This window comes from Cupressus sempervirens, chromosome 7, assembly GCF_028749045.1.
Source record: "Cupressus sempervirens isolate cs-2001-9-10 chromosome 7, ASM2874904v1, whole genome shotgun sequence".
NCBI classification, from domain to species: Eukaryota; Viridiplantae; Streptophyta; class Pinopsida; order Cupressales; family Cupressaceae; genus Cupressus; species Cupressus sempervirens.
Genome location: NC_143124.1, coordinates 237,441,760 through 237,455,055, shown reverse-complemented (window position 1 = coordinate 237,455,055; position 13,296 = coordinate 237,441,760).

Here is a 13,296-nt window from a genome sequence, read left to right as displayed (position 1 = left end):
AGGTCAACCTATGATGCCCTTTGACCCATATGAATGATTCTAATATGTCCCTAGGGGTCCTAGGACCCCTAAGGACATATGTCATCATTTAATGGGTCGAAGGGGGTCATAGGTCAATCTATGACCCCCTTTGACCCATAAGAATGATTCTAATATGTCTCTAGGGGCCCTAGGACCCCTTTAGACATATGTCATCATGTAATGCATCGAAGGGGGTCATAGGTCAACCTATCACCCCCTTTGACCCATAAGAAGCATTCTAATATGTCTCTAGGGGGTCGTATGACTCCTATGGACATATGTCATCATGTAATGGGTCAAAGGGGGTCATAGGTCAACTTATGACCCCCTTAGACCTATAAGAACGATTCTAATATGTCCCTAGGGATCCGAAGACCCTTAGGAACATATCTCACCATGTGATGGGTCAAAACGGGTCATAGGTCAACCTATGAGCACCTTTGACCCATAAGAATGATTTTAATATTTTCCTAGGGGTCCTGGGACCCCTAGGGACATATGTCATCATATAATGCGTCGAAGGGGGTCATAGGTCAACAATTGACTCCCTTTGTCCCATAAAAATGATTCTCATATGTCCCTAGGGGTCGTAGGACCCCTAGAGACAAATGTTATCATTTAATGGGTCGAAGGGGATCATAGGTCAGCCTATTATCTCCTTTGACCCATATGAATGACTCTAATATGTCCCTAGGGGTCCTAGGACCCATAAGGACATATGTCATAAGGTAATGTGTCGAAGAGGGTCGTAGATCAACCTATGACACCCTTTGACCCATAAGAATGATTCTCATATATCGCTAGGGGTCCTAGGGACATATGTCATCATGTAATGGGTCAAAGGAGGTCATAGTTCAACCTATGACCCCATTTGACCCATATGAAATTTTTTAATATGTCCCTAGGGGTCCTAGGACCCCTAGGGACATATGTCATCATTTAATGAGTCGAAGGGGGTCATAGGTCAACTTATGACATCCTTTGACCCAAATGAACAATTCTAATATGTCCCTAGAGGTCCTAGGAGCTCTAGTGACATATGGCATCATTTAATGGGTCGAATGGGGTCATAGGTCAACCTATGACCCCCTTTTAACCATATGAACAATTCTAATATGTCCTTAGGTGTCCTATGACCCGTAGGGACATTTGTCATCATGTAATGGGTCAAAGGGGGTCATAGGTTGACCTATGACCCCATTTGACCCATAAGACTGATTCTAATATGTCCCTAGGGGTTCTAGGACCCCTAGGGACATATGTCGTCATGTAATGAATTGAAGGGTGTCATAGGTCACCCTATGACCCCCTTTGACCCATAAGAACAATTCTAATATGTCCCTAGGGGTCCTAGGACCCCTAGGGACTTATGTTGTCATGTAAACGGTGAAAGGGGGTCATAGGTCAACCTATGACTCCTTTTGACCCATAAGAACGATTCTAATATGTCCCTAGGGTTCTTAGGACCCCTTTGGACATATGTCATTATGTAATTTGTCGAAGGGGGTCATAGGTCAACCTATGACCCCCTTTGTCCTATAAGAAGCATTCTAATATGTCCTTTGGGGTCTTAGGACCCTTAAGGACATATGTCATCATGTAATGGGTCAAAGGGGGTCATAGGTCAACCTATGACCCCCTTTGACCCATATAAGCAATTCTAATATGTCCCTAAGTGTCCTACGACCTGTAGGGATATATGTCATCATGTAATGAGTCAAAGGGGGTCATAGGTTGACCTATGACCTCGTTTGACTCATAAAAATGATTCTAATATGTCTCTAGGGATCCTAGGACCCCTAGAGACATATGTCATCATGTAATGAGTTGAAGGCTGTCATAGCTCACCCTATGACCATCTTTGACCTATAAGAACGATTCTAATATTTTCGTAGAGGTCTTAAGACCCGTAGGGACATATGTCATCATGTAATGCGTTGAAGGGGGTCATAGGTCAACCTATGATCCCCTTTGACCTATAAAAATGATTCTCATATGTCTCTAGGGGTCGTAGGGACATATGTCATAATGTAATGGGTCAAATGGGGTCATAGGTCAACCTATGACCCCTTTTGACCCATATGAACAATTCTAGCATGTCCCTAGTGGTCCTAGGACCCCTAGGGACATATGTCGTCATTTAATGGGTTGAAGTGGATCATAGGTCAACCTATGACCCCCTTCGACCCATATGAAGGATTGTAATACGTCCCTAGGGGAACTAGGACCCCTCGGGACATATGTCATCATGTAATGTGTTGAATGGGACCTATGACCCCTTTTCACCCATAAGAATGATTCTCATATGTCCCTAGGGGTCCTCAGGACATATGTCGTCATGTAATAGGTCAAAGGGGTCATAGGTCAACCTATGACCCCCTTTGACCCATATGAACAATTCTAATATGTCCCTAGGCGTCCTAGGACCCCTAGGGACATATGTCATCATTTAGTGGGTCGAAGGAGGTCATATGTCAACCTATGACTCCCTTTGATCCATATGAACAATTCTAATATGTCCCTAGGGGTCCTAGAACCCCTAGGGACATATGTCGTCATTTAATGGGTCGAAGAGGTTCATAGGTCAACCTATGATCTCCTTTGATCCATATGAACAATTCTAATATGTCCCTAAGGGTGCTAGGACCCCTAGGGACATATGTCATCACGCAATGGGTCGAAGGGGGTCATAGGTCAACCTATGCCCTCTTTTGACCCATAAAAATGATTCTAATATGTCTATAGGGTTCCTAAGACCCCTTTAGACATATGTCGTTATGTAATGCATCGAAGGGGGTCATAGGTCAACCTATCACCCCCTTTAACCCATAAGAAGCATTCTAATATGTCCCTAAGGGGTCGTATGACTCCTAAGGACATATGTCATCATGTAATGGGTCAAAGAGGGTCATAGGATAACTTACGACCCCCTTAGACCTATAAGAAATATTCTAATATATCCCTAGGGATCCGAGGGCCCTTAGGGACATATGTCATCATGTAATGGGTCAAAGTAGGTCATAGGTCAACCTATGACCACCTTTGACCCATAAGAATGATTTTAATATTTCCCTAAGGGTCCCAGGACCCCTAGGGAAATATGTCATCATGTAATGCATCGAAGGGGGTCATAGGTCAACCTATGACCCCCTTTGTCCCATAAGAATGATTCTCAGATGTCCCTAGGGGGCGTAGGACCCCTAGGGACAAATTTTATCATTTAATGGGTCGAAGGGGATCATAGGTCAACCTATGACCCCCTTTCACCCATATGAATGACTCTAATATGTCCCTAGGGGTCCTATGACCCATAGGGATATATGTCATCGTGTAATGTGTCGAAGGGGGTCGTAGATCAACCTATGACACCCTTTAACCGATAAGAATGATTCTCATATGTCCCTAAGGGTTCTAAGGACATATGTCGTCATTTAATGGGTCAAAAGAGGTCATAGGTCAACCTATGACCCCCTTTGACCCATATGAATAATTCTCATATGTCCTTAGGGGTCCTAGGACCCCTAGGGACATATGTCATCATTTAATGGGTCAAAGGGGGTCATAGGTCAACCTATGACCTCTTTTGACCCAAATGAACAATTCTAATATGTCCCTAGGGGTCCTAGGAGCTGTAGTGACATATGTCATCATTTAATGGGTCGAATGGCATCATAGGTCAAACTATGCCCCCTTTTACCCATATGAACAATTCTAATATGTCCCTAGGTGTCCTATGACCTGTAGGGACATATGTCATCATGTAATGGGTCAAAGGGGGTCATAGGTTGACCTATGACCCTATTTGACCCATAAGAATGATTCTAATATGTCCCTATGGGTCTTAGGACCCCTAGGGACATATGTGGTCATGTAATGGATTGAAAGGTGTCATAGGTCAACCTATGACCCCCTTTGACCCATAAAAATAATTCTAATATGTCGCTAGGGGTCCTAGGACCCCTAGGGACATATGTTGTCATGTAAAGGGTCAAAAGGGGTCATAGGTCAATCTATGACTCCCTTTGACCCATAAGAACGATTCTATTATGTCCCTAGGGTTCCTAGGACCCCTTTGGACATATGTCATTATGTAACTTGTCGAAGGGGGTCATAGGTCAACCTATGACCCCCTTTGACCCATAAGAAGCATTCTAATATGCCCCTAGAGGTCTTAGGACCCCTAGGGAAATATGTCATCATGTAATGGGTCAAAGGGGGTCATATCTCAACCTATGACCCCCTTTGACCCATATGAACAATTCTAATATGTCCCTAGGTGTCCTATGACCCAAAGGGATATATATCATCATGTAATGGGTCAAAGGGGGTCATAGGTTGACTTATGACCCTGTTTGATCCATAAGAATGATTCTAATATGTCTCTAGGGGTCCTAGGACCCCTAGAGACATATGTCGTCATGTAATGGGTTGAAGGGTGTCATAGGTCACCCTATGACCACCTTTGACCTATAAGAATGATTCTAATATTTCCCTAGGGGTCCTAGGACCCATAGGGACATATGTCATCATGTAATGCGTTGAAGGGGGTCATAGGTCAACCTATGATGCTTTTTGACCCATAAGAACGATTCTCATATGTCCCTAGGGGTCGTAGGGACATATATCGTCATGTAATGGGTCAAAGGGGGTCATAGGTCAACCTATGACCCCCTTTAACTCATATGAACAATTCTAATATGTCCCTAGTGGTCCTAGGACCCCTAGGGACATATGTCGTCATTTAATGGGTTGAAGGGGATCATAGGTCAACCTATGACCCCCTTCGACCCATATGAACGATTCTAATATGTCCCCAGGGGAACTAGGACCCCTCGGGACATATGTCATCATGTAATGTGTCGAATTGGGTCATAGGTCAAGTTATGACCCCCTTTGACCCATAAAAATGATTCTCATATGTCCCTAGGGGTCCTTAGGACATATGTCATCACGTAATGGGTCAAAGGGGGCCATAGGTCAACCTATGACCCCCTTTGACCCATATGAACAATTCGAATATGTCCCTAGGTGTCATAGGACCCCTAGGGACATATGTCATCATTTAATGGGTCGAAGGGAGTCATAGGTGAACCTATGACTCCCTTTGATTCATATGAACAATTTTAATATGTCCCTAAGGGTCCTAGGACCCCTAGGGACATATCTCGTCATTTTATGGGTCGAAGGGGTTCATAGGTCAACCTATGATCTCCTTTGATCCATATGAATAATTCTAATTTGTCCCTACGGGTCCTGAGACCCGTAGGGATATATGTCATCGTTTAATGGGTCGAAGGGGGTCCTATGTCACCCTATGATGAATTTTGACCCATATGAATGATTCTAATATGTCCCTAGGGGTCCTAGGACCCCTAGGGACATATGTCATCATTTAATGGGTTGAAGGGGGTCATAGGACAACCTATGACCCCCTTTGACCCATAAGAATGATTCTAATATGTCTCTAGGGTTCCTAGGACCCCTTTAGACATATTTCATCATGTAATGTGTCGAAGGGGTTCATAGGTCAACCTATCACCCCCTTTGACTCATAAGAAGCATTCTAATATGTCCCTAAGGGGTCGTATGACTCTTAGGGACATATGTCATCACGTAATGGGTCAAAGGGGGTCATAGGTCAACTTATGACCCCCTCAGACTTATAAGAATGATTCTAATATGTCCCTAGGGATCCGAGGACCCTTAGGGACATATGTCATCATGTAAAGGGTGGAAGCGGGTCATAGGTCAACCTATGACCACCTTTGACCTATAAGAATGATTTTAATATTTCTCTAGGGGTACCAAGACCCCTAGGGACATATGTCATCATGTAATGCGTCGAAGGGGGTCATAGGTCAACCTATGAGACCCTTTGACCCATAAGAATGATTCTCATATGTCTCTAGGGGTCCTAGGGACATGTCGTCATGTAATGGGTCAAAAGAGGTCATAGGTCAACCTATGAGCCCCTTTGACCCATATGAACAATTCTAATATGTCCGTAGGGGTCCTACGACCCCTAGGGACATATGTCATCATTTAACGGGTTGAAGGGGGTCATAGGTCAACTTATGACCTCATTTCACCCAAATGAACAATTCTAATATGTCCCTAGAGGTCCTAGGAGCTTTAGTGACATATGTCATCATTTAATGGGTCGAATGGGGTCATAGGTTGACCTATGACCCCCTTTTACCCATATGAACAATTCTAATATGTCCCTAGGTGTCCTATGACCCGTAGGAACATATGTCATCATGTAATGGGTCAAAGGGGGTCATAGGTTGACCTATGACCCCATTTGACCCATAAGAATGATTCTAATATGTCCCTAGGGGTCCTAGGAACCCTAGGGACATATGTCGTCATGTAATGGATTGAAGGGTGTCATAGGTCACCCTATGACCCCCTTCGACCCGTAAGAATGATTTTAATATGTCCCTAGTGGTCTTAGGACCCCTAGGGACATATGTTGTCATGTAAAGGGTCAAAGAGGGTCATAGGTCAACCTATGACTCCCTTTGACCCATAAGAACGATTCTAATATGTCCTTAGGGTTTCGAGGGCCCCTTTGGACATATGTCATTATGTAATTTGTCTAAGGGGGTCATAGGTCAATCTATGACCCCCTTTGACCCATAAGAAGCATTCTGATATGTCCCTAGGGGACCACTAGGGACATATGTCATCATGTAATAGGTCAAAGGGGGTCATAGGTCAACCTATTACCCCCTTTGACCCATACGAATAATTCTAATATGTCCCTAAGTGTCCTATGACTCGTAGGGATATATGTCATCATGTAATGAGTCAAAGGGGGTTTGACCCATAAGAATGATTCTAATATGTCTCTAGGGGTCCTAGGACCCCTAGAGACATATGTCGTCATGTAATGGGTTGAAGGGTGTGATAGGTCACCCTATGACCACCTTTGACCTATAAGAATGATTCTAATATTTTCCTAGGAGTCCTAGGACCCGTAAGGACATATGTCATCATGTAATGCATTGAAGGGGGTCATAGGCCTACCTATGATCCCCTTTGACCCATAAGAATAATTCTCATATGTCCTTAAGGGTCGTAGGGAGATATGTCGTCATGTAATGGGTCAAAGGGGGTCATAGGTCAACCTATGACCCCCTTTGAGCCATATGAACAATTCTAATATGTCCCTAGTGGTCCTAGGACCCCTAGGGACATATGTTGTCATTTAATGGGTCTAAGGGGATCATAAGTCAACCTATGACCCCCTTTGACCCATATGAACGATTCTAATATGTCCCTAGGGGACCTAGGACCCCTAGGGACATATGTCATCATGTAATGTGTCGAATGGGGTTATAGGTCAACCTATGACCCCCTTTGACCCATAAGAATGATTCACATATGTCCCTAGGGGTCCTCAGGACATATGTCTTCATGTAATGGGTCAAAGGGGGCCATAGGTCAACCTATGACCCCCTTTGACCCATATGAACAATTCTAATATGTCCCTAGGCGTCCTAGGACCTCTAGGGACATATGTCATCATTTAATGGGTCGAAGGGGGTCATAGGTCAACCTATGACTCCCTTTGATCCATATGAACAATTCTAATATGTCCCTAGGGGTCCTAGGACCCCTAGGAACATATGTCATCATTTATTGGGTCGAAGGGTTTCATAGGTCAACCTATGATCTCCTTTGATCCATATGAACAATTCTAATATGTCCCTATGGGTCCTAGGACCCCTAGGGATATATGTCATCATTTAATGGGTCGAAGGGGGTCCTAGGTCACCCTATGACCCCCTTTGACCCATATGAACAATTTTAATGTCCCTAGGGGTCCTAGGCCCCTAGGGACAAATATCTTCATGTAATGGGTCGAAGGGTGTCATAGGTCAACCTATGACCCCATTTTATCCATATGAACAATTCTAGTATGTCCCTAGGGTTCCCAAGACCCCTAGGGACATATGTCATCATGTAATGTGTCGAAGGGGGTCATAGGTCAACCTATAACCTCCTTCGACCAGTAAGAATAATTCTAATATGTCTCTAGGGGTCCTAGGACCTCTAGGGACATATGTCATTATGTAATGGGTCGAAGGGTATCATAAGTCAACCTATGAGCCCCTTCGACCCATATGAATGATTATAATATGTCCCTAGTGGTGCTAGGACCCCTAGGGACATATGTCGTCATGTAATTGGTCAAAGGGGGTCATAGGTCAACCTATGACGCCCTTTGACTCATATGAACGATTCTAATATGTACCTCTAGGGACATATGTCATCATTTAATGGGTCGAAGGGGGTCATAGGTTGACCTATGACCCCCTTTGACTCATAAGAACGATTCTAATATGTCCCTATGGGTCCTAGACCCCTAGGGACATATGTCATCATTTAATAGGTTGAATGGGGTCATAGGTCAACCTATGACCCCTTTTGACCCATAAGAACGATTCTAATATGTCTGTAGGGGTCCTAAGACCCTTAGGGACATATGTCATCATGTAATGCGTCGAAGGGGGTCATAGGTCAACCTATGACCTCCTTCGACTCATAAGAATAATTCTAATATGTCACTAGGGGTCCTAGGACCCCTAGGGACATATGTTGTTATGTAATGGGTCAAAGGGGGTCATAGGTCAACCTATGACCCCCTTTGACTCATATATATTAATAATATACATATATATTAATAACATATATATATATATATATATATATATATATATATAAGTATGTTATTAATATATATATATATAATAACACAATATTTTTATTAAATATAATAACCATATATATATATATATACGGGTATGTGTGGGATCATGGTGTACCGAACTATGGCTTTAAGTGGTACTGAAAAATCAACAAATCAGGGTTATGTCAACTTGACACATAATTTTAAAGTGGTTCTAGACTTTATATAAAAAAGTTGTAAGAAAATAATCTATAGGAAATTGAATCTAGTTTCTAAACTACAAAGCTTTATCTGGAGAAAAAATTATTTGATTGGTCAAAGGTTTGGATTTTAATGCAGTACTACAAAAATTTTAGGGCAAAAATAAAAAGTAGTTGTATGTCTGACCACCTTAATCATAATCAAATGATAATATTTTTAAATATAATTTTAGATATAAAAAGTAGACTCATGCCTGGATGTGACACATATTTTTGGCAATTTTTATTCTAAATAAATAATTAATTATGAATTTTCTACTATACTATTTTCAGAATTAAAAAAATCTCGTGTTTGACCACATTAAATAGTTCAAAAAAAATCAAAATTAAGTTTTTTTTTTTTTTCTTATACTAGTAAAAGCATAGAATGTGACGCATCTTTTGGATTTCACAAATCTAATACGGTTTGAAAGTTATAGCTATTTTTAAACTAGTATGTCAATCAACACTTTGTAGCTAACTCCATTAGAAAATAAGTAATAATTACTTACTAAACTCGTAATTTGACAAAACTTACATTTATGAAAAGCTAAGAACATTCTTAAGAAACCCTTTTCATTACATCAAATTTTGGTTTAAAAAAAGTCGTCAGCTACATGCTTGAAGTAAAAAACACATAAGAACATGCCAAAAACACATTTTCAGGATGTTTTAAAGATGACCATATAAGGTTGGTATTGAAAAATATAGTAGGAATTATAAGGTATTAATTGTTTTCATTTAGTATCAGGATGGGTGGGAAAAAAGTGGGAATGGATTTTAAAATTCTTTGAGGCATTTCATAACTACATATTTTTCAGATTGCCACTTTTTGGCACATCATGATCCTGCACATACCCATATAAGGGGTCATAGGTCAACCTATGACCCCCTTTGACTCATATATATTAATAATATACATATATATTAATAACATATATATTAATATAATAATATATATATATATGGTTATTATATTTAATAAAAATATGACGTTATTATATATATATTAATAACATACTTATATATATATATATATATATATATATATATATATATATATATATATATATATATATATATATATATATATATATTATGTTATTATATTTAGTAAAAATAATAATAATATAAATTATATTTATAGATTATAATGAGAATAACATAATATATTATTATATATTAATATATTATATGTTATATCTTTACATTACGTTATTATGTATATATATATAAAATTTATTATAATACATATTTACATAGTAATATAACAAAAATAATTTATAAATTATAAGCTATAAAATATTATGTTATAATTTATATTACGTTATTATATATATATTAATAACATACTTATATATATATATATATATATAAGGTTATTATATTTAATAAAAATATTACGTTATAATATATATAATATATATTATAATACATATTTACATAGTAATATAACAAAATTAATTTATAAATCATAAGCTATAAGTCTTAAATCTAGTTTTCCCTCCAAAATGGGTTGGGATTTCAAATTTCCCACCAAAATTCACCTAGCCATATCGGATATCCGATTTCAAATCAGATATCCGATTTGAAATCTGATATCTGATTAGGCTTGGTATTTACCAAGCCTACCCGGTCAACCCAAAAGACGTGTTTGAAGAGGGTTTTAGTGATACTCAGACTTCGGGTAGTCGTCTGACAATGTTATTTTGATTGAAATTGAATGAAACGAAAAGGGTTTTTTAATATCGCTCTCAAGATTCCATCAATATAATTTCTGTCAAATTCTAAGATTGATAAGTATTTATTAGTTAATTATCAATGAAGATTATTGTAAAATGCTGATTAACATAGTGATTGAAAAATAGCTATAATTTTCAAACGGTATAACATTTTTTAAATCTAAAAGTTGTGTCACATTCTATGCTTCGCCTAGTATAAGAAAAAATTAAATAAAATTAAATTTGGTAAAAATTTCTATTAGTTAAGGTGGTCAGACACGGGACTCTTTTTTTTCCGAAAAAGTTTTGGTAGAAAATTCATATTTAATTATTTATTTGGAATAAAAATACCAAAAAATATGCGTCACATCCGGGCATGAGTCTACTTTTCATATCTATAATTATATTAAAAAAATATTATCATTTGATTTTGATTAAGGTGGTCAGACATACACCTACTTTTTATTTTTGCCCTAAAATTTTTGTAGTACTGCATTAAAATTCAAATTTTTGACCAATCAATTATTTTTTTCTCCTGATAAGGCCTAGTAGTTTAGAAACTACATTCAATTTCCTACAGATTATTTTATTACAACTTTTTGATATAAAGTCCATAACCACTTTAAAATTATGTGTTAAGTTGACATAATCCTGATTTTCTGATTTTTCACTGCCACTTAAGGCCATAGTTTGGTACACCATGATCCTGCACATACCCAAATGCAGTGAGTCTACCTATTATACCTTCAAAACTTAGATTGTTTCCTGGTACACATCTTAGCTCTTGTATTGCTGATACTCTAATAGCATAGATAGGGAGCAAGGTTCTTAAGAATTTACTATTAACAGTATCTTCATCCGGTTGACCACTCAAGCATCTTATTGCACTTACCACTTCCTTTATTCTTGCGCCATATTGAGCAGCATTCTCATTTTCCTCCATTTTCATATCATCAAAATTTCCTATGAGACTTTCTCTTTTGGCTCTTTGTACATTCTGATCTCCTCCATAGATGTTTGATAGGGCTTTCCACATTTTGAATGCAGTATCACAAGATGTAGAGATAGAACATGCAAGATCAACACATGGCACAATGATTTACATGGAAACCCAATTTGGGAAAAACTACCAGTAACATGCTACTTGATTCTCACTCTTCTAAAGTGATGCCCTATTAAAAGCCTGCCCTGCTAAAGGCTTACAACACACTGTTAAATGTGACCTTGTTAGAGGATTTCACCAAACTATTAGGTATGGGCCTAGTTAAAGGACTTTAGAACATTCACTTGGAATGTCACCCTGTTAAAGGATTTATCTCATGGCTATTAAACCAACCTAAGTCCATAGGATTTAAACTAATTGTTACAATTGCTAGAAAGTAATGATAATGGCCTTTTGATCTGATATAACTTACAACATACATTGCAGATTTTAGATCTCACTTTTAGTTCAATCCTTACGCTTGGGTTCAATCACTTCAGCTCTGACTGCTTGTCTTCTTCTCAAGCTTCATCTCCTTGAGTCTTCTTACTCATCATACCAATGCATCCATATCTAGGGTCTTCTTACTGAAATAGAGTAACTATGCTCTCTTTCCTCCTTAGCACCTCCTTCAGCATTTTATGCTTTCATACTTGACCACCTCTTTCTCTCATTTCTTCATGAACTTATGGCTCCTTAAATAGAAATCTGATTTGCCTTTGCCGCTCAATTCTCCTTCTCCAATTTTAGGGTTTCAAATGGATTAGGTAGGATACATTGAATCTACCTCATATCTTGTTCTCATCTAGAAACTTCGTCCTAAAAATGTTTTACATGGTGTTCTGTGCCACCAGCTCATCATTCTTATCTTCCATTTAATTCAAAAACTTCTAGATAACAACCTTGTCGGCTTAGATCTGGTGAATCTTCGATTTTCAAAATAATGCAGTAACTCAGCATTATTGATTTATTGATGCTCGGCATCTCTGTGTTACTCGACACTATTGGTTTTACTGGTGCTCGACATCTCTGTGTTACTCGGCACTTATATCTGCTTGGCATCTGAAGTTTACTCAGCATCTGAAGTTTACTCGGCATCTAAAGCTGAACTTGCTCGGGTTCAACTAGGAATCTATTCAACACCTACTAGCTTGCTCGACTCCTTCTCTCTAATGAACTTTAGTTAGGCTTAATAGATGTCTTAGCTAAAACCTTACATCTTTGATATGTTTCAGTGTGCCCATTCTTTGTGTCTTATAGTATGTCATCAAATACACTTTTTTATCAATGGCTTAGTTGATCCTTGTACTTCATTACAACATCATAACTTCAACCTTTCTCTAGGTGTTCTAGTTACATCTTATTGATTGCCTCCTCCCTGTCAACCAACTAATTCATAGTATTTGGATCACTAAAGTAATTGTCATTCTTACAAGTAGAAAGTTTGACATCAATGTCAAAACAATGATTGAGAGCATTCTTTACCAGTTTTTTATGATCATTCCAACAACTTTCCTCATGATCTTTTCAATCATTTTCAACACTACATTTTCTGATAGCTTTCTTCTTCTTATTTTCTCATTCTTTCTTTGTTTTAAGACATGTAAATGCTCATGCATCCAATTAATGATATAA